Source organism: Bos grunniens, chromosome 9 (assembly GCF_055505025.1).
Source record: "Bos grunniens cultivar Pamir isolate PY7600 chromosome 9, Bosgru_T2T1.0, whole genome shotgun sequence".
In the NCBI taxonomy this organism is placed as follows: domain Eukaryota; kingdom Metazoa; phylum Chordata; class Mammalia; order Artiodactyla; family Bovidae; genus Bos; species Bos grunniens.
Genome location: NC_141173.1, coordinates 32,368,020 through 32,390,920, shown reverse-complemented (window position 1 = coordinate 32,390,920; position 22,901 = coordinate 32,368,020). Strand labels below are relative to the sequence as shown.

The 22,901-nt window shown below is 41.3% G+C and overlaps 1 long non-coding RNA gene and 1 pseudogene across 3 annotated transcripts in view; one reads left to right on the top strand and one right to left on the bottom strand.

Moving 5' to 3' along the window:
• The window catches only part of LOC147365749 (uncharacterized), a 115,686-nt gene that overhangs the window by 82,184 nt on the left and 10,601 nt on the right, over positions 1 to 22,901 (top strand). The window lies entirely within an intron of this gene.
• On the bottom strand, positions 2,708 to 4,076 carry LOC147365750 (glycerol-3-phosphate dehydrogenase 1-like protein pseudogene; annotated as a pseudogene). The gene has a single exon (XR_015132709.1). The product of XR_015132709.1 is annotated as a glycerol-3-phosphate dehydrogenase 1-like protein pseudogene (transcript).

Genomic DNA, 22,901 nt, shown 5'->3' with positions numbered 1-22,901 from the left:
TTATTATTGTCAATGCAACACAATTCAGGGAGAAAAAAAAAGTTTACCTAAACAAATAAAATTATAAAATAAGCTGGTTAAAAAGTAGGATCAGTAGCATAGGTTTGGGGCATTAAAATGTTTATTAAGCTTTTAAATCATTTCCTTCTATAGTCTGTAAACAAATATAGTACATGATAGGTAAGAAAACCAAATATAATGCATGTATAGTACTCTTAGATTAGAACTAGTGGGAAAAACCAAAAATTCTTTAGTACAGAGGCACCTCACTGTTCCTTGGGTCAATACCATGGGGCCATATTATAGATAAGAGTTAAATGAAAATCAGAAGGAATTTAGCTCAATTCTACCTGCTAGGATAGATTTTAAGACAGGTATTTTTTATATATTATAGTATGTGTGCTTTCATATACTACTGTGTATAGGAATTTAAAAAATTCTCACAAAATCTATGACAATCATTTCAGATATGTTTGGAAAAAAGGGAAGAAGAAAAAATCCCCAAGCTGGAAAACAAGAAGGATCAAAATCTCAAAGTGACTGGAAGTCAATGAATATATAAGTGATAGTCATATGTTCCCTTAACACTTACCATGTTCTATGTAAGGTAGCCTATCTCATTTAAGAAGATACAGAAATTCCCATTCTTTATTCTAGAATTAAAAGCACTTAGTCCATACAATGGAGAAGGCAATGGCACCCGACTCCAGCACTCTTGCCTGGAAAATCCCATGGACAGAGGAGCCTGGTAGGCTGCAGTCCATGGGGTCGCTAAGAGTAGGACACGACTGAACGACTTCACTTTCACTTTTCCCTTTCATGCATTGGAGAAGGAAATGGCAACCCACTCCAGTGTTCTTGCCTGGAGAATCCCAGGGACGGGGGAGCCTGTTGGGCTGCTGTCTATGGGGTCACACAGAGTCGGACACGCCTGAAGCAACTTAGCAGCAGCAGCAGCAGCAGCAGCAGTCCATACAATGTGTCTCAATGAGGTTGACATTCACTTGCTTGTACCTGAGAGTGTTGCACCTTAAAGCTTCATCAAAGATCCACGGCAGACCTGAACCACAAAGGTTCAGGTAGTTATCTATCCTCATTTCTTGCAGAGAGAGGGGGATACTTGAGCTGTGCTAAGGCCACTTCAGCCTGGAACAGTGTTCCTTGGAAACTTTGGCAAGTTTTCTTGCCCCCTGCCCAAAAAATCTCCATAATCTAATATGTCTGGGACTTGCTGGGTTAAAAAAACAAGTCCCAGTAACAAACTAACATACATTCTGCCCCTTCAAGAGGGGTGTACAGATGCAGCTTTTTCCAAACTCACTGGACCTTGTGAAGGAACACTGGAACAACCACTGGGTTCCAGGGAACATGGTTTGAGAAATGCCAATCTAAAGTAAATTTTCTAAAGTAGTGGTTTTCAAACTGTAGTGAGTGCTGAAACACATGGAAGCCATGCCAAAAGCACAGATTCAAGACCCCACTTCAGAGAGCTGGAGTCGAACCAGGTGTTGAACCATTTCTAAGAGTCTCCAGGTGAAGCTGATGGAAAGAAGTCCACACTTTGCATGGCATCCTTCCAGATAAGGACCCATACAAACTTCAGCTACAGGAAGCCTGCTGATGGCCTCAGGAAAGGCTGTGTATCCTACAAGCAATTAATAGGAGGTCAAAGCAGTTCATTGATGCCTGAGCAGGTCCTGGCACAGCTCAGGAAGGGGGAGAAGCACTGGGCTTGACTCTGGCTCTGATCCAACTCACCAGGCAACCAGGCACAGTGACTACATCTTAAATGAGGAATAATAGCAGCCCCCTTTCAGGGGATCTGTGAGGCTTAAAGGAAATGCTTGCACAAAAGAAAAGTGAAAGTGTTAGGAATCCAGTTGTGTCTGACTCTTTGGGACCCCAATGGACTGTAGCCCATCAGGCTCCTCTGTCTATGGAATTCCCCAGGCAAGAATCCTGGAGTGGGTAGTCAATCCCTTCTCTAGGAGATCTTTCTGACCCAGGGATCGAACCTGGGTCTCCCAAGCATCGTACAAATGTTGTTAATCAGAAGACTGTGGCAGCCACATCAGGAAAATTCCAGATGAGTTTTCTGTCTTCTGCTACTGCCCAGCCTTTAAGAGAGCATATTCTGGTAGTTGATGAAGAGAAAAGAGGCTAAAAATGCAGAAAACTGAAATGAGAGGAATATATATAGCCTAATTAAAAATACATAATTGTTTAAAATAATGCATCAACCCAAAATCAAAGTAGTTGATTATGTTGGTTCTGAGACAGTATTTAAAAGTTACAGTATATAGATTTTTGAACCCACTCACTCTGGCACTCTACCATGTTAATGCTGGCTAAATTAAGAGAATGAGAAAAAAAATTCCTTCACCAAAATGCATATGAATTAGATTCAAAACTTTTAGCTGTGATAGTTCCAATCTTTATTTTTAAATTTGTTTTTTAATTGGAGGAAAACTGCTTTACAATGTTGTATTGGTTTCTATCCTACCACAACTGCAAATCAGCCATAATTATACATATCTCCTCTCCCTCTTAAGCCTCATTCCACTCCCATCCCATCCTCTAGGGCATCACAGAGCTCCAGGCTGGGCTCCCTGTGTACCAGCTATCTATTTTACATGTGGTAGTGTATATATGGCAATGCTTGATAGTTCCAATTTTATAAAGTATCAGAGTGGGAGAATTTCAGAAGTAATTTTTAAAGGGGCCTTTAATTTTGGTTCATAGAAACATCCACAGAACAAGGAAGGAACACACACAGACTCATATATGCTAAAAAATGAACCTGTAAAAATTCACAGCACCTGTGATGGGGTTACGGTCACACAAGCATCTTGTGGCCAAATCCTGGTTTCCATTTGAATCCAGACAAGCAATCAGAAAGGCAGGACTTTCCCTGACGTGCTGCAGGATTCCCTTTATGTATACTCCGGATGATTCTGGAGACAAGACAACATCTCTTCAACAGGCCTGCCTTCATAGCAGATCTGGTACACCGCCCTGAACAATGGAAACTTGTCCAGCAGTCCCTTCGGTTTGAGGATGCCATACACCTCGGCGGAAGTCTGTGGTCCTTGCAGCTTCTGCCCGTTCAGCATCTCCTTCTCCAGTTCTTCAATGGTCTTTCCGGTCGCCGCAAAGGCCTCAGCTACCTTGCGGTTCCGGCCCGCGTAGCAGGTAGTGATCAGGTCGGCCACGCCGCAGCTCTCCAGGAAGGTGGCTTTGGACACGTGGCCCTTGCAGAAGATCCTGGCGAAGGCGATCATTTCCATGAGCCCCAGGCGGATGACGGCAGCTTTGGTGTTGTCGCCGCAGTGGAGGCCGTCGCAGAACCCGGCTCCCACGGCCACAATGTTCTTCAGAGCGCCACAAAGTTCAACAGCGTCTGCCTCAGCAACCACCTTAATTCGAAAATTTGGAGTCTGAAGAAGTTCTTTGAAGAGGAGGCCGTGCTCCATTACCTTGCTGCCGATGGTGGTCTCACAGAACTTCTCGGCAGCCACCTCATTGGCAGTGTTGGCGCCCATCAGCACACTGACGTCAATGTCCATCTTCTCTCGGATGATGTCAGAAATGAGCTTCAGCCCCTGGGGACCCTCATCTATGCCCTTGATGAGGCTGATGCCCAGGGCGCCCTTGGGCACTTTCCCAGAGATCTCCTCGCAGATGCTGTTGATGAACTGGTGGGGGATCACAAACACCAGCAGGTCTGCATCCCACACAGCCTCACTGAGGTTGGGGACTGCAATCACATTGTCTGGCAGCTTGTGTCCAGGGAGATATTTTACATTTTCATGGTCGTTATTTATGATGTCTATCAGTTTTCTCCCATTAACCATTTCTTCAAAGACCCACATCTTGACCGTGGAGGCAAACTTCTGAAGTTTCATGACATTATTACCAATTATTTTTGCAATAGCTGAACCCCAGTTCCCCGAGCCCACGATGCAAACTTTCAGGGGTAATTCTGTCATGGCCCCTCCGCAATGCTGCAGCCCCGCAAGTGCCTCCCCAAGCTGGTTTGCCGCCTGCCTCCTCCTGCTCTGCCCAGAAACATTCACTTTCACCTAAAAGAAAGCAGGATAGTAATATTGAAAGAAGTATCAACTATTAAGCACAGATAAAAATTAATAGTATTCTGGGGGGAGGGATAAATTAGGAGGTTGGGATTAACATAAATACACTACTATATATAAAGTAGAGGAACAACAAAGACCAACTGTATAGCACAGAGTAGTATATGTGACCTATGAACTTCCTGATGTTCAAGCTGGTTTTAGAAAAGGCAGAGGAACCAGAGATCAAATTGCCAAAATCCGCTGGATCATAGAAAAAGCAAGCGAGTTCCAGAAAAACATCTATTTCTGCTTTATTGACTATGCCAAAGCCTTTGACTGTGTGGATCACAATCAACTGTGGAAAATTCTGAAAGAGATGGAAATACCAGACCACCTGATCTGCCTCTTGAGAAATTTGTATGCAGGTCAGGAAGCAACAGTTAGAACTGGACATGGAAAAACAGACTGGTTCCAAATAGGAAAAGGAGTACGTCAAGGCTGTATATTGTCACCCTGCTTATTTAACTTCTATGCAGGGTACATCATGAGAAACGCTGGACTGGAAGAAGCACAAGCTGGAATTAAGATTGCTGGGAGAAATATCAATAACCTCAGATATGCAGATGACACCACCCTTATGGCAGAAAGTGAAGAGGAACTAAAAAGCCTCTTGTTGAAAGTAAAAGAGGAGAGTGACAAAGTTGGCTTAAAACTCAACATTCAGAAAACTAATAATATGGCATCTGGTCCCATCACTTCATGGGAAATAGATGGGGAAACAGTGGAAACAGTGTCAGACTTTATTTTTCTGGGCTCCAAAATCACTGCAGATGGTGACTGCAGCCATGAAATTGAAAGTCGCTTACTCCTCGGAAGGAAAGTCATGAGCAACCTAGATGACATATTCAAAAGCAGAGACATTACTTTGCCAACAAAGGTCTGTCTAGTGAAGGCTATGGTTTTTCCTGTGGTCATGTATGGATGTGAGAGTTGGACTGTGAAGGCTGAGTACCGAGGAATTGATGCTTTTGAACTGTGGTATTGGAGAAGATTCTTGAGAGTCCCTTGGATTGCAAGGAGATCCAACCATACCATTCTAAAGGAAATCAGTCCTAGGTGTTCTTTGGAAGAACTGATACTAAAGCTGAAACTCCAGTACTCTGGCCACCTCATGCGAAGAGTTGACTCATTGGAAAAGACTCTGGTGCTGGGAGGGATTGGGGGCAGTAGGAGAAGGGGACGACAGAGGATGAGATGGCTGGATGGCATCACTGACTCGATGGACGTGAGTCTCAGTGAACTCCGGGAGTTGGTGATGGACAGGGAGGCCTGGCGTGTTGCGATTCATGGGGTCGCAAAGAGTTGGACACGACTGAGCGACTGATCTGATCTGATCTGATAAGGGAAAAGAATCTGAAAAGGAGTATGTATATATATATAACTGAATCACTGTGTTGTACATCAAAACTAACAACTTTGTAAATCAGCTTCATTTCAATAAAATGAAGAGAAAATTGATAGCACATTATCTGGTCCTTTTTATTGTATTTATGAATAATGTGATGAAAAATCAGCCATGAAATTAGAATTCAAAGAACTTACCCTTTTAGAAGCATTTAGCTTGAGGTGAAGATGATTTAGCCATTAATATCGATCTTAGCTTGGCCCTGGGGCATCTAACCACTGTGCCCACATATATGAACATGAAGCTCTGAAAAACTAACCAGAGCTGTGGTGTTGGTGGCTTCTCATCTTATAAATTTCCCCTGATATTTCTGGACTTGCCAGATCTACTGCTCCCTGGAGTCCTGTTCCTAGATCCCTGGTAGCTCCTGGCTTTCCTGTTCTTTTTCAGGTTCTTGCCTCAGGCGCATTTGTTCCAATGATCAGTTTAGACAACTGACCTTTGTCTCAATACCTCAGGCAATATTTTGTTATTTACACATTGCATTTATCATGTGTGTGGGCATGCTAAGGTGCTTCAGTTGTGTCCAACACTGTGTAATCCTATGGACTGTGGCCTGCCAGGATCCTCTGTCCATGGAATTTTTCAGGCAAGAATACTGGCATGGGTTGCTATGCCCTTCTCCAGGGGAACTTCTCAACCCAAGATCAAACATGCGTGTCTTACATCTTCTGCATGGGCAGGTATTTTTTTTTTTTTTTTAACCACTGGCTCTACGGGGAAGCTCTACATTCATCATCAGTCAGTCAGTTCAGTTGCTCAGTTGTGTCTGACTCTTTGCGACCCCATGAATCGCAGCATGCTAGGCCTACCTGTCCAACACGAACTCCCGGAGTTCACTCAAACTCACGTCCATCGAGTCAGTGATGCCATCCAGCCATCTCATCCTCTGTCGTCCCCTTCTCCTCCTGCCCTCAATCCCTCCCAGCATCAGAGTCTTTTCCAATGAGTCAAATCTTCACATGAGGTGGCCAAAGTACTGGAGTTTCAGCTTAAGCATCATTCCTTCCAAAGAAATCCCAGGGCTCATCTCCTTCAGAATGGACTCGTTGGATCTCCTTGCAGTCCAAGGGACTCTCAAGAGTCTTCTCCAACACCACAGTTCAAAAGCATCATTTCTTCGGCGCTCAGCCTTCTTCACAGTCCAACTCTCACATCCATACATGACCACAGGAAAAATCATAGCTTTGACTAGACAGACCTTTGTTGGCAAAGTAATGTCTCTGCTTTTGAATATGCCATCTAGGTTGCTCATGACTTTCCTTCCAAGGAGTAAGCGACTTTTAATTTCATGGCTGCAGTCACCATCTGCAGTGATTTTGGAGCCCAGAAAAATAAAGTCTGACACTGTTTCCACTGTTTCCCCATCTATTTCCCATGAGGTGATGGGTCCAGATGCCATGATCTTCATTTTCTGAATGTTGAGCTTTAAGCCAACTTTTTCACTCTCCACTTTCACTTTCATCAAGAGGCTTTTTAGTTCCTCTTCACTTTCTGCCATAAGGGTGGTATCATCTGCATATCTGAGGTTATTGATACTTCTTCTGGCAATCTTGATTCCAGCTTGTGTTTCTTCCAGTCCAGTGTTTCTCATGATGTACTCTGCATATAAGTTAAATAAGCAGAGTGACAATATACAGCCTTGACATCCTCCTTTTCCTATTTGGAACCAGTCTGTTGTTCCATGTCCAGTTCTAACTGTTACTTCCTGATCTGCATACAAATTTCTCAAGAGGCAGATCAGGTGGTCTGGTATCCCCAATCTCTTTCAGAATTTTCCACAGTTGATTGTGATCCACACAGTCAAAGGCTTTGGCATAGTCAATAAAGCAGAAATAGATGCTTTTCTGGAACTCTCTTGCTTTTTCCATAATCCAGTGGATGTTGGCAATTTGATCTCTGGTTCCTCTGCCTTAAAACCAGCTTGAACATCAGGAAGTTCACGGTTCATGTATTGCTGAAGCCTGGCTTGGAGAATTTTGAGCATTTCTTTACTAGCATGTGAGATGAGTGCAGTTGTGCGGTAGTTTGAGCATTCTTTGGCATTGCCTTTCTTTAGGATTGGAATGAAAACTGACCTTTTCCAGTCCTGTGGCCACTGCTGAGTTTTCCAAATTTGCTGGCCTATTGAGTGCAACACTTTCACAGCATCATCTTTCAGGATTTGAAATAGCTCAACTATAATTCCATTACCTCTACTAGCTTTGTTCGTAGTGATGCTTTCTAAGGCCCACTTGACTTCACATTCCAGGATGTCTGGCTCTAGGTCAGTGATCACACCATCGTGATTATCTGAGTCATGAACATCTTTTTTGTACAGTTCTTCTGTGTTTTCTTGCCATCTCTTCTTAATATCTTCTGCTTCTGTAAGTTCCATACCATTTCTGTCCTTTATTGAGCCCATCTTTGCATGAAATGTTCCCTTGGTATCTCTAATTTTCTTGAAGAGATCTCTATCTTTCCCATTCTGTTGTTTTCCTCTATTTCTTTGCATTGATCACTGAAGAAGGCTTTCTTATCTCTTCTTGCTATTCTTTGGAACTCTGCATTCAGATGCTTATATCTTTCCTTTTTTCCTTTGCTTTTCGCTTCTCTTCTTTTCACAGCTGTCTGTAAGGCCTCCCCAGAGAATCATTTTGCTTTTTTGCATTTCTTTTCCATGAGGATGGTCTTCATCCCTGTCTCTTGTACAATGTCATGAACCTCAGTCCATAGTTCATCAGGCACTGTATCTATGTGGTAGCTAAAAGATGGCTATTCTTTCCTTAATAGACTGCTTTATTTTTAAACATTTTTCTGGATGTAGTCTTCTTTCTTGGGAAAGTAGATAATCACAATGCTGTGATCCCTCACCTAGAGCCAGACATCCTGGAATGTGAAGTCAAGTGGGCCTTAGAAAGCATCACTATGAACAAAGCTAGTGGAGATGATGGAATTCCAGATGAGCTATTTCAAATCCTGGAAGTTGATGCTGTGAAAGTGTTGCACTCGATATGCCAGCAAATTTGGAAAACTCAGCATTGGCCGCAGTTTCACAACTGACCTGAAAAGGTCATTTTTCATTCCAATCACAAAGAAAGGCAATGCCAAAGAATGCTCAAACTACTGCACAATTGCACTCATCTCACACGCTAGTAAAGTAATGCTCAAAATTCTCCAAGCCAGGCTTCAGCAATACGTGAACCGTGAACTTCCTGATGTTCAAGCTGATTTTAGAAAAGGCAGAGGAACCAGAGATCAAATTGCCAACATCCGCTGGATCATGGAAAAAGCAAGAGAGTTCCAGAAAAGCATCTATTTCTGCTTTATTGACTATGCCAAAGCCTTTGACTGTGTGGATCACAATAAACTGTGGAGAATTTTGAAAGAGTTGGGAATACCAGACCACCTGACCTGCCTCTTGAGAAACCTATATGCAGGTCAGGAAGTAACAGTTAGAACTGGACATGGAACAACAGACTGGTTCCAAATAGGAAAAGGAGTACGTCAGGCTGTATATTGTCACCCTGCTTATTTAACTTCTATGCAGGGTACATCATGAGAAACACTGGACTGGAAGAAGCACAAGCTGGAATTAAGATTGCTGGGAGAAATTTCAATAACGTCAGATATGCAGATGACACCACCCTTATGGCAGAAAGTGAAGAGGAACTAAAAAGCCTCTTGTTGAAAGTAAAAGAGGAGAGTGACAAAGTTGGCTTAAAACTCAACATTCAGAAAACTAATAATATGGCATCTGGTCCCATCACTTCATGGGAAATAGATGGGGAAACAGTGGAAACAGTGTCAGACTTTATTTTTCTGGGCTCCAAAATCACTGCAGATGGTGATTGCAGCCATGAAATTAAAAGTCGCTTACTCCTCAGAAGGAAAGTCATGAGCAACCTAGATGACATATTCAAAAGCAGAGACATTACTTTGCCAACAAAGGTCTGTCTAGTGAAGGTTATGGTTTCTCCTGTGGTCATGTATGGATGTGAGAGTTGAACTGTGAAGAAGGCTGAGTGCCAAGGAATTGATGCTTTTGAACTGTGGTATTGGAGAAGACTCTTGAGAGTCCCTTGGACTGCAAGGAGATCCAACCAGAACATTCTAAAGGAAATCAGTCCTAGGTGTTCTTTGGAAGAACAGATGCTAAAGCTGAAACTTCAGTACTTTGGCCACCTCATGTGAAGATTTGACTCATTGGAAAAGACTCTGGTGCTGGGAGGGATTGGGGGCAGTAGGAGAAGGGGACGACAGAGGATGAGATGGCTGGATGGCATCACCAACTCGATGGACATGAGTCTGGGTGAACTCCAGGAGTTGGTGATGGACAGGGAGGCCTGGTGTGCTGCAATTCATGGGGTCACAAAGAGTCGGACATGACTGGGTGACTGAACTGAACTCAACTGAGTGGGCATTTAAGAATCATCTTTGATATATATTGTGTTGGATCACCTTTATCTTTATATCATGTCTCACATGTAGATGAGATCTGTAGGTGTCTGTTTATCTTGCTTATTTTTCCACTGTTGCATTTGCTACCTGACATGATATAATATTATATACCAGTGTATTACATGTGTTGACATTTCCCCCACTAAATGGTGTTATGTTTTCTTTATATCTGTTATTTGTCTTTTTTATGATCTCAAAATTTGTTTAATAAATAAATGGACAAGCAAGAGAGTGACTATCTGGGAAAGTAGCCCTAAGGTAGAACCATGTACATTTGAAACAGCTTTATGGTAAAGGCAAGGATAAACAGCAAGTAATTGCATTGGTTTTTAGAGTGCTGGATATGGGAACTGTGGGGTTGGCCAAAAAGTTTGTTCGGATTTTTAATTACCAAACACACTTTTTTGCCAACCCAATATTTATTGCCTAATCCTAGGTACTGCCCGCTCTTCTTGGCCGCCAAGAAGAGATGTTATTATCTGGTGGACCAGAGGCTAAAAATGGTAACCTGGTGCCTCCTGGAGGAAAATAACCCTCACGTAGAACGGAGATGATAGTAATTCCAGGGAAGATCTTTGCAACTTGTTGAACCACAGGTTTGTGATGAATAGATTACTGGGCAGATATTTTGTTCAGCAAGGTCAAGTCAGAAGCACTTAAAATAACAAAACAAAACCTGGCAGAAACAATGAGTACCCATTCTGAGGAACTGTGGGGAGAAAGGAGACAAGTTTCAAGCCAGACTTCTATGGTAACTATCTTATAACTTGGCCTGATAACGCAAGCTGTGGTGGTGCCTGTGGGGACATGCTGCCGTCTGGTCTGGGCTATTTAGAATAATGGCATGAATATGTTGTGAGGTTCCTTGGTGGTGGCTCAGCAATAAAGAATCTGCCTGCAATGCAGGAGACATGGAGATGCGGGTTTTATCCCTGGGTTGGAAAGATCCCTTGGAGGAGGAAATGGCAACCCACTCCAGTAATCTTGACTGAAAAAATCTCATGGACAGAAGAGCCTGGTTGGGCTACGGTTCATGGGGTCACGAAGGAGTTGGAACCAACGGAGCGACTAAACAACAACAACGTGAAATTGTACAAGGAAAAACCTCATGGTCTTTGTAAACAGAGAAGTCTCTCAGCCTTTGTCAACTAGAGAATAGACTTAAATGTGCCAATGAGTGTATTGTGTATAGAATTTGGGAGGCGAAGACTCTTAGTATGGAGGAAATGTGAAATTCAGCCTTGAGATGAATTTAGGGACCCTGAGAGGGCTCAGTAACAGCACAATGAAGGAATTAGAAAATAAAATTCAGGAAGAACAAAATTCAGATTTGAGTCAATAGCTGTCTTCCAACTTACACAGTGTTCTTTTGCAGATGATAATGAACTGCTGTTTATCCCCTTGTCTCTGAAATCCCTGTCGTTGTCTACCCTTGTGAAACTTGCACCCTTATTTTAGAGCCATTCCTCAATTATGTGATACTCTGCTGCTTGGAATGTCCTTCACTCTCCTGCATTAGCTGGTGAAACTTATTTCCATTTCAAGGCAGACCCCTCCCCAACCCTTGTAGAAGGACAAATCTTCGAAAATCTTCTCTTCTATGGTACTGCAATTTATTCACACCATCACTGTTCTTTGTTGGCCCCCTGTAGTATATTCAGGACCTGCTCTCCTGAGAGTTTTCATAAATACAGGTATTATTTATTCCTGTCTTGCTTTGTTGGCACGAGGTAGACTATTCAGCAGCTATCACGTTTTCTTTTTATTTAATTAATATTTCGTTGCACTGGGTCTTTGCTGCTGCGTATGGGTTTTTCCTAGTTGTGGAGTGTGGGGGCTACTCGCTAGCTGTGATACATGGGCTTCTCATTGCAGTAGCTTCTCTTATTGTGGAGCATGGTCTCAAGGCACCTGGCTTCAGTAGTTGCAGCACGCGGGCTCAGTAGTTGTGGCTGGAGGGCCCTAGAGCACAGGCTCAGTAGTTGTGGCACGTGGGCTTAGTTGCTCCCCAGCATGTGGGACCTTCCCAGACGAGGGACTGAGTCCATGTCCCCTGCATTGGCAGGTGGATTCCTATCCACTGCACCATCAAGAAGTCCCTAGATTTCACCTTTTCTAAAAGATCCTTTCGTTGCCCCAATTTTAAGATGATATATATCTCTGAATTTCTCTGCTGCTGCTGCTAAGTTGCTTCAGTTGTGTCCGGCTCTGTGCGACCCCATAGATGGCAGCCCACTAGGCTCCTCTATCCCTGGGATTCTCCAGGCAAGAATACTGGAGTGGGTTGCCATTTCCTTCTCCAGTGCATGAAAGTGAAAAGTGAAAGTGAAGTCGCTCAAACATGCCCGACTTTTAGCGACCCCATGGACTGCAGCCTACCAGGCTCCTCCATCCATGGTATTTTCCAGGCAAGAGTACTGGAGTGGATTACCATTGCCTTCTCTGGAACTTCTCTGCTAATTACTAACATTTTGTTTATATTTCTGTTGCATTTGTCACAATCTGTCCTGCTTTAGAACTCCTTGAATTTATGTGTCTCTTGCCTTAAGAAGATGGGAGTTCCCTTAAGGACAGAGACCATGTCCTATCTTGTTTTTTCTGATGTACCTAGTACAGTGACTCGTCCTTAGTGAATGCTCACAAATAATGTTTAAATTGTACTGAAGAGATAGAGATGTAGGCTTCCAAATGAAAACTTCTTATTATTTAGGTGAGAAATTGCTTGTCTATGATGACTGTTCATCATTGGTTTAGATACCAAAGTAGGATGTCTAGGTTATTTCCTGAAGGTTATGTAATTAAAAATGAAATAATTTCATATCTTTGAAAGGGAAAGGATGGATATCATGATCTTGCAAGTTAGCTTATTTTCTAATCAAAATTTAAGATCTTTTCCTGTATTTTCATAACTAATTTTCAAAATCATGTTTTCACTCTATCTTAATTGATCATTTCAAGTCCTAATACAAACCACATGAAAAATTCGATACAGAAGAGAAATTACAGAGAAACTCGGAAATGCCGAAAGCAATTATACAGATTAAACCACCAAAGACCAGGGTGAATTAAAAAAAAAAAAATCCTACCAGATTCAAAGGACTGAACTGCTAATAAGGAATTTCAGACACATGGGGGATAGGTGTGATAGTGAGATTTGATCAGTTGTTCAAATTATACTATAGAGGCTAACGTCCTACTATATACTGAACTGGCAGGAAGAAAACTAGTCTTGACATTCTGTCTTTACATGAAGTTAAAGTCCTTTCTACCAAAGACAGACTCAAACTTAAGCTATAAAAATGTAGAATAATCTATGGTCTTTTCTGTATCACCGCTTGTTCTATTTTTTTACTCATGGTAAGCCACTTAGTCAATCTCACTTGGTTGCATGACAGATTTACTCCTTCATATAAATTAATTCAATTCTCTACTCTTTCCTTCATTCTAATTTTAGACATAATATTACAGCAGAACAGCTTTTTCTAACTGGAAGAAGATTAAATACAGGTTCTGTGTCTTTCTGGCTGACAGGAATTCCCTCCTATTTCTAATGTGGTGAATGGTTCTCTTAAAGTACAAAACAAGTCAAGGAAACTCTCCTTTTTGTTATTGTTATCGAAGATCTTATTGAATCAATGTAGTTAAAATTTTTCATTTTATTTTTCAGATCATGTAAATGATTTCCCCTCCCTTCCCATAAGTCCCACTTGGCACATAGAGTTAACTCTCTAAAATATTATATAGTGTCAGTAATTGAAGATGATATTCAATATTTCTGGAGGAGAGAAAGAGCATTGACTTTTCCTTTTAGTCCTTGTAAACGCAAGTTTAAGAAATTTCAGTATTTTTGAAATAATATCAACTATAAACCAGAGTTTCCTTGAGGCCTGTTTTATTTTAAAGATAGTATTTTTGTTTTTGCAAATAGTATATTCTAAATTTTTTAGCTGGCAGAGCAGATATTGCAGAAATGGATTCATTTTGGAATTATACTGTAAGTTTATCATTCTATAGATGGCTCTGTATATTAATTGATCTAAGTTAGACATTTTTACTAACAAAAGGATTGAGTTTAAGACTATACTAGATTGTAACTCATGCATTTTTATGTTGCACCTTGTACTAAATAAAGCTCATGCATGATGATGCTGATCCCTGGTTAATTCAGTAACTTCCAGGAAAGTTGAAGTATATGTTTCTCTACAGGTCAAATGGTTCATTACCCTTTGAGGTTAGTCTGAATTCATATATTTCTCTCTAATAAAATTGCATTTATTGGTCTTGGATTATCTGTCAAGAAGGATGGGAAAGAAAATTTGAATTTGAGCTTTATGAAGGCCATCTTGCTCATCGGCTTCCAAGTGTCTAGCATAGATTAAAGTATAAATAAGAATGTAAAAATGGTCATTAAATAAAACAAAATCAGTGGTCTTCATATTGGAAATCTCATTCTTTCTGTAGGAGATATCCCTTGCTGCTTTCAGTTCAGTTCAGTCTCTCATTTGTGTCTGACTCTTTGCGACCCCATGAACCGCAGCACGCCAGGCACACCTGTCCATCACCGATTCCCAGAGTCCACCCAAACCCATGTCCATTGAGTCTGTGATGCTTTAGATCACAGCAATTAAGAACAAGAGTTTTGTCGTCAAGTAGGCCTGGCTTAACTATGACTTTCATCAAGTTACTAAATATTTCCCTAAACCTCAATCTTATTTGAAAAAGTGATCAATGAGAGGCTCCTGTAAATCCCTGTGTAGTGTTTGGAACATAATAAACTCATGATAAATGGGGTTTATTATGAACAGTAAATTTTACAGGGTATTTGCCTGTATTGACACATATAAAAATCTACTTCAACTAAGTAGAAAGCAACTCAGTGTCATAGTTGTTGGGTTTTTGTTGTTGTTTGTTTTCACTTGCTTTGTAATGAAAATAGAGGAGACCCTAATTGAGCCCAAGCTATGTTTTATTCTTGAATAATAGCTGGCCTAGTTGTGTGCCTGATAGTTGAGGGTCTTGTCAGGAGGTTATATGAGGAATTATGTTGCTTCCTGGAGGGGCCTAACAAGAGATTTGAGGCACATTGCTTTGGTGAAAATCAGATAAAAAATGTTATTTTGGGGACATCCCTGGCCATCCAGTGGTTCAGACTCTGTGCTTCCACAGCTGGCAGGGCAGATTCAGTCCCTGGTGGAGGAATTAAGATCCAACATGCCACACAGCACGGCCGAAAAAAAAAAAAAAAGCTTCCGGTTGTGGTGCCTCCAGTTGGGCTGCCACCTCCAAGATTCATCTCAAGGTGGAACCCTAAACTAAGGGTGAATAAATTTAAAAAGCTAAAAGCAAACACTAAAAACACCATTTAATCAAAATCTCTTTTGATCTCTGAAAACATATCATCAGTATCACTGGTTCCTAGCAGCAGTGATGGAGGCAAAAGTATGACTTGGAGAAATGGCACTGTCAGGAGGACATAAGAGGCTGGAACAGCCCTATCTATCAACAGGATGGAGACATCTTCAGTCTCTCTGGCTCTTTCTTGCTGCACTGTCAGCTTCTCTGCTTCTGCATGTATATTGGTAATGGGCATCTGTGGCCTAAGTAATAGTAGTATAACAGTGAGATAGCACAACAGAAGAGTGAGATGTTGATTGCCAGCCACATAATAACAGAGAACATGAGATCAGAGACACAGAGATAGCACCTAAGGGACTTCTAGATAGATTAGTATAAAACTTGATGGAAAAGAAGAGTTCCTACACTATTGTAAGTAAATACAGATAAAAGAGAACTCTTTTTAAGTTTGTGGACCATTTTTAAAGTCTGTTGAATTTGCTTCTGTTTTGTGCTTTGATCTTTTGGCTGAGAGGCATGGGAGATATTAGCTTCCTGAACAGGGACTGAACCCATACCTCCTGCATTGACAGTGGATGGAGTGGGGATGAAGTAATAATCACTGGACAGTCAGGTAAGTCCCTAAAACAGAGTTTTGAGATTGGTATGGGCTTCCCTTGTAGCTCAGTCGGTAAAGAATCTGCCTGCAGTGCAGAAGATCTGGGTTTGATCCCTGGGTTGGGAAGATCCCCTGGAGAAAGAAATGGCTACCCACTTCAGTATCCTTGCCTGGAAAATCTCATGGACAGAGGGGCCTCGTTGGGCTGCAGTCCATGGGGTGGCAAAGAGTTGGGCACAACTGAGCAACTAACATGACTAACACAACAATGACAAGGGTGACCTAATTTTTGCCTGTAGACTGTGAAATATGACCTATGTGAAGAAGATGTATCAATGTAAATTGTAGCTTAAAAAAACTAAAACCTGAGACAATGATCTTGATTTGACAGCAATCTAGAATTCTATGATATATAAATCCTAAGAAAATGATTGATTATCCTGAACAAAATTGTTTTAGAAAAAAAGCAAAGACTAATATTTTAGGAATTTTCTCTGAATTTCTGGTTTTGTTTTGTGAAATCAATTAGAAAATTACTACTGAGAGTTATTCAACAAAAGTATGATGGCCCACAATTAATGTCATTCTGTGTCTTCTTTGGGATCATCTGATTTATTAGATGATGCTCATGAAGAATGAGTGGATTAAAAAATGTTGATCCTATAGGAAGTGAGAAAAGGATCATGTTATGCTGTAGTTTGTTCTTCTTTCCCAAGGTCTGGAAAATATGAAGGCATATGTCTTTTAGTTTTATTAGAGTTTTTCCATCAGTGAATACTTCTGATATAATTAATCTTGATCTTCATAGAGTTACAAGTTGTATTATATTGATTTAATTCAATAGATCAATCAGCATATTTGGTCAAAGAGAAAGTTTGAACATCTTTGTCTTACCTGAACTGATTGATCTTTGCCTAGACTGAGTGGAGTCACTTGTTTAACATATTTCAGACATAGTAACCACAAATCCTGATACATATGTGGCTCTCAGATATCTCTCTGTTGGCAAATATACATGGAATGGTAGAAATAATTTTAGAAAGATAGAACTTGTTATACATATGGTCTTAAACGTTGAAGATGTAATTTTGAAAATTGAATTTTACTGAAAAAATAAACTGAGGCAGAATTATTAAATTACATACCAGCTCCCCAAAGAGCCTTCTAAACATTTTTTCTCTTATTATGCATGTATAATGTTAATACATGCATTTTAAATAAATTTTTAAAGTATATATAATTTTAAATAATTTTTAAAGTATGTATTTTAACTTTGTGAAACATTCCTTGACGATAATCTATGATAATCAGTTTATAAATTAGATGTTCGGATGCAAGCAACAGAAATTGGTTAATAGAAAAATAATTTTTCAAAAAGATATAAGGTATGCCTAAGAATTGATAGAAAAATATTGATGATATTTTCCCTATGATCCTCCTGGTAGAGCATCATCTTATATCAGCTAACTGTTGTAGTGTAACAAGCCATCTGAAACTTAATGATTTAAACAGTGGACATTTTGCTTTTGATCAGGAAGTTTGTAGGTCAGCTGGATGATTTTACTGATCTGGGCCAGGGTTGGCTGATCTTGGAGAGTTCACTCATGAATTTGCTGTCAACTGGTGTATCTGTTCCTCCCTGAAATATTTGGGAGCTAGTTGCTTGCTGTTTACAGTGAAAAAGATAACAAGGCCACCTGTCCCTCCAGTGGACTAGCGAGTAGCTAGGGAGGGACAGAGGAGAAAGAGAGAGATTTGTACCATGTTTAGAGGTCTAGGTTCAAGTCTTGTGTACCATTACTTCTGCCACAATTCATTAGGAGGAACAACTCAACAAGGAAAAGAGAGTCCACTTCTTGATGGGAGGAGCTGCAAAGTCACATTACAAAGGCTATGGATAAAAGAGGGTAGGGAGAGAATTGGGGCCATTTTATGAAAGCTGCCTTCCGCCTCCTTATCTCCAGGTTCCCAAAAGTTTTAATCAATCATGATATCAAGTTTGAATTCCAGAGTTTAAAGATTTAAATCAGATTCAAATGTGATCTATAAGATGTGGCTTCTTTTGATACAGAAACGTATGAACTGAAATGATAAGTTAACTACCACCCACATACACACCACAGGGATAACAAGGTAACTACAGACAACACTCTTGTTAAATAAGAGAAGGATGGGCAGTACATAGCTGTCACTGGTTTGTAGAGATTTGGAAACCCAGCTGGGAACAGACTGCCAGATCCTCCTCTCCTGGAGGCTGGTGATGTTCCTTGATCAGACCTGGGCTCTTCTCCCTGGAACTGTCTTCTCGGCCCCGTTGTCTCTACTGCTTCCTGTGAATAGCATTGCGGTCCTCTGTTTTTCATCACCTTTCGCTCTGACTCTGAAGAAGCAGCTCATTTTTACTAACAGATAAGAAACTTGTAGCCTGTTTCCTTGTATAGCAAGTTGAAGACCAAGACTTCTTTAAAATTTGAACAATCTGTTCCTTTTAATCCATCCTAGTGGTGTTCTCACAACTTTCTGATCTTCCTATGAACTGAACAAAATTTCACTCCATTGGACAAAAACCAAACATTACTCTCTTTCTCTAGACTTGCTGCTACTTTGGGATGACTTCTGTGGAACCAACTCTGAAGATTCCAGTAAGTCCTTTTGTTTAAGTCAGAGGACCTTTAAGGGACCACCTAATTCTTTTGCAAACCTTAACACTTGATTTCACTTTTGTCCTCAAGCTAAGGAAACTGGTGATGAGAAATAGTTTTATTTTCTACCTCATTATGTTATGGTCATGATATTTCTTCCAAAGTCAGTTTCCAAACTGGTTAATTACTTCTTTATCTTATCTTTTTTTTTTTTCCCTCCCTGTCTGTATCATATCAGGTACAACTAGAACACTTTAAACATTTTGCCTAGAGACTTCCTGAGTCAAACCCAAAGGTTCATTTGATATATTTTACATCTTCCGTTAAACCAGACAATTGTTTTGTCAACTGTTTTGCTCTCTTTAATACAGGTCATTATAGTTCCATCCTCCAGTATAATTTCATCACCATTTCCCCAACTTTTGCCAACAGTTTGCTCTCTGTTTTTCAGCGTCTGCTCCTTACTTAGTCCCAAAGCTAATGGTATATGTCCTGTGTTTTGTTAAGGCAGCATTGTCTCCTAGGTATTAACTTCTATAGAGATTTCTGGCACATCAGGTGCTCAAAGGGCTGCCCTCGCTGGTCCTTCTCTATTGCTGAATGATAAACCACTCCCAAAGGTAGCATTAAAGCTATAAGCACTTCATTATTGTTCCTGAGCTTATAGGTCAGCTTGGCAGATTTGATCTTGGCTGAGCTTGTGTGAGTCACTCAGCAGAATGACTGGGGTTGCCTGAAATAGAATGTTTGGGGGTAGGTTGTTTTCTGTTGATGGAAGTGAAGTGAACTGAACTGAAAGTTGCTCAGTTATGTCTGACTCTCTGAGACCCCATGGCCTATGCAGTCCATGGAATTCTCCAGGCCAGAATGTTGGAGTGGATAGCCTTTCCCTTTTCCAGGGGATCTTCCCAACCTAGGAATCAAACCGGGGTCTCCTGCATTGCGGGCGGATTCTTTACCAACTCAGGTATCAGGGGAGCCATTGGTTGATTGAGGCAACTCATTATTTGGCAGACCAGCATAAGATTGTTCTCATGGTACTGGACAGTGTTCTAAAAGAGAGGAAGTAGAAATATGCAAGAGCTTTGGTAGTCTGGGTTCAGAAATAGCCACTTCTGCCCTTTCTATCAGCCACATTAAATCATAAGGCCAACCTGTGGATAAAAGAAGAGTGGAGAATTGAGGCCATTTTTTGACATCAGTGTACTACAATCTCAAACTGAGAAATTGGTTCCCCTAGTGCAATAGAGGTGGCTTTGCGGTTCTGTGGAGTCAGTTCAGTGGGCTACAGGCTGCAGCCTGGCTTTTAGTGGCTCAGTCGTGTCTGACTCTTTGCGACCCCTTGGACTGTAGCCTGTCTGGCTCTTCTCTCCATGGGATCCTCCAGGCAAGAATACTGGAGTGGGTTGCCATTTCCTTCTCCAGAGGATCTTCCCAACCCAGGGATCAAACCCAGGTCTCCTGCATTGCAAGCGGATTCTTTACAGGCTAAGCTACAGGGAAGCCCACAGGCTGCAACCTGGCTTTTCTCAAAGGGAGCAAAGTAGTTCTCAAAGCATGTACTGTAGGGTTGCCACATATGGTTCCATTGCTTCCCAGGGACAATACTGGAATAACTCCTAAAATACATTGGACTTTAACTCAATTGTTGTACCCAGTACCTCAGATCTTTGGAAATGGAGTATATCTTTGAAGTAATGTCTAATGTTTTGCTAGTCCTACAGAGTCCTCCTAAAAGTACCCACCCAGAAAATTTAACTTAAGATATGATTAAATTGTGCATACTCATATAAAGCAAAGGCTTAATCCCTTCTGGTATTTTAGGAGGAATGTGGCTAGGTATCACAGAATTACTGTTGGTGGCATTGTATTTTGACAAGTTCCCTAAGATTTCTTCTCATTCCCACTGCTCAGCTCCCTTGCTCCTTTCCCCCAAAATTTCCATATAAGCTGCCTTTAGGGTGAGGGATCAACCAGAACAAGAAAGAGTTAAACTCTAGCCATTTGAATTTGAATTTGTGCCAGCCATGATTCTGGCACAAATAATTGTTTAGTCTGAATATTTAGCCAGATTTTTCTGCTCTTGGGAGTAAAGATAAAGTCAGTTGATTGAGGGAAGGAGTGAAGAAAAGAGAAGGATAAAATTGGTTGCTGCGAATCCCCGAGAAAAGTTGTTGTTGTTGCTCAGTTGACCAGTTATGTCTGACTCTTTGCAACTCCATGGATGCAGCACGCCAGGCTTCTCTGTCCCTCATCATCTCCCGGAGTTTGCCCAAGTTCATGTCCATTGCAGCAGTGATGCCATCCAGCCATCTCATCCTCTGATGCCCTCTTCTTCTGCCCCCTCAATCTTTCCCAGCATCAGGGACTATTTGAATGAGTCAGCTGTTTGCATCAGATGACCAAAATACTGGAGTTTCAGCTTCAGCATCAGTCCTTTCAAAGAGTAGTCAGGTTGATTTCCCTTAAGATTGACTGGTTTGATCTCCTTGCAGTTCAAGGGACTCTCAGGAGTCTTCTCCAGCACCACAGTTCAAAGGCATCAATTCTTTGGTGCTCTGCCTTCTTATATGGTCCAGCTCTCACAACCATACATGACCACTGGGAAGACCACAGCCTTGACTAGATGGACCTTTATCAGCCAAGTGATGTCTCTGCTTTTCAGCCACTGTCTAGGTTTGTCATCCCTTTCCTGCCAAGAAGCAAACGTCTTCTGATTTCATGGCTGCAGTCATCATCTGCAGTGGTTTTAGAGCCCAACAAGAGGAAATCTGTCACTGCTTCCACTTTTTTCCTTTCTGTTTGCCTTGAAGTAATGGGGCCAGATGCCATGATTTTAATATTTAGTTTTAAGCCAGCTCTTTCACTCTCCTCCTTCACCCTTATCAAGAGGCTTTTTAGTTCCTCTTCACTTCCTACCTTTAGAGTGGTATCATCTGCATATCTGAGGTTGTTGATGTTTCTCCTGCCTATCTTGATTCTAGCTTGTAACTCATCCAAGTTACCATCCCTTGCTTGACCACTTCCAATTTACTTGATTCATGGACCTAACATTCTAGGTTCCTATGCAATACTGTTCTCGGCAGCATCGGATTTTACTTTCGTCACCACACACATCCACAACTAAGCATCATTTACTTTGACCCAGATGCTTCATGCTTTCTGGGGCTATTAGTAGTTCTTCTCCATTCTTCCCCAGTAGCATGTTGGACAGCTTCAGACCAGGGAAGCTCATCTTTCAGTATCATGTCTTTTTTGTCCTTTTATACAGTTCACGAGGTTCTCACGGCAAGTATACTGGGTGGTTTGCCATTCCCTCCTCCAGTGGATCACATTTTGTCAGAACTCTCCACAATGACACATCCATCTTGGGTGGCCCTACATGGCATGGCTCATAGCTCCATTGAATTATACAAGCCCCTTTGCTAGGACAAGACAGTGATCTGTAAAGGGGTGAGAAGGACATATACCTGGCTTATCCTGGGATTGAAATTCCCTGTGTTGGAGGGTCTCCATAAGAAGAAGATCTAAATCTTTCTCCCCAGGTTGTAATCAGGAAAAATTACAAGTCTTCCTGAGAAGCATAGAGCCCAGTATGGAGACAGAGCAGAAACGTGGCCTAGTTGAGGGAGATGCATACACAGATGGGTCCTGCATCTCACCTAAGGTGGGGATGTTAGCTGGGAGTGCCAGAGCTTCTTGACTGATAGCCAAAAGGGCTGGAGGACATGGAGGCACCCTGCAGTTTGGTTATGCTGGGCAAAGAATGTATCGACCAGGAGAACAAAGCCAAGGAGGGGCCACCGATGTCTAAAACAGGTTGTGTCATATCCCAGTGGAGGCTACCATGGCCTGTGGAGGACTGAGGCTAAGACGATGTAATACCTTGAAATTAAAAAAGCAGGTCCTTCCCTCTGAACTATCTCCAGGAGAATTCTGAATTGACTGTTATCCAAATGAGACTGAGTAAAATCCAGAAAAGACAGAGTTTACTTTGAACTGACAAGATCAGTGTTCCTGTTATCACTAAAAATGGAGGTTGAAAGTTAAGTACAGTTATAGAAATACCTTAGTTCACTGATTCCAAGATATACCTCAAAATATACCTTTTTCCCCCACATTTTAACATATCTGAAATTGCGATGCAGCTCACAATCCATGGCATATCAGAATTTAGTTTGCACTGAATTTTCTTTCCTAATGGTACGTAAAATAACAGTGCATCTTACAAATGATGGTGTCTTAAATTCAGTAAAGTACAGTATAATGAAAGCTATATCTTTGCATACTCAGAATTTGTAAATCTCACTGATTAAGACTGAAAATGC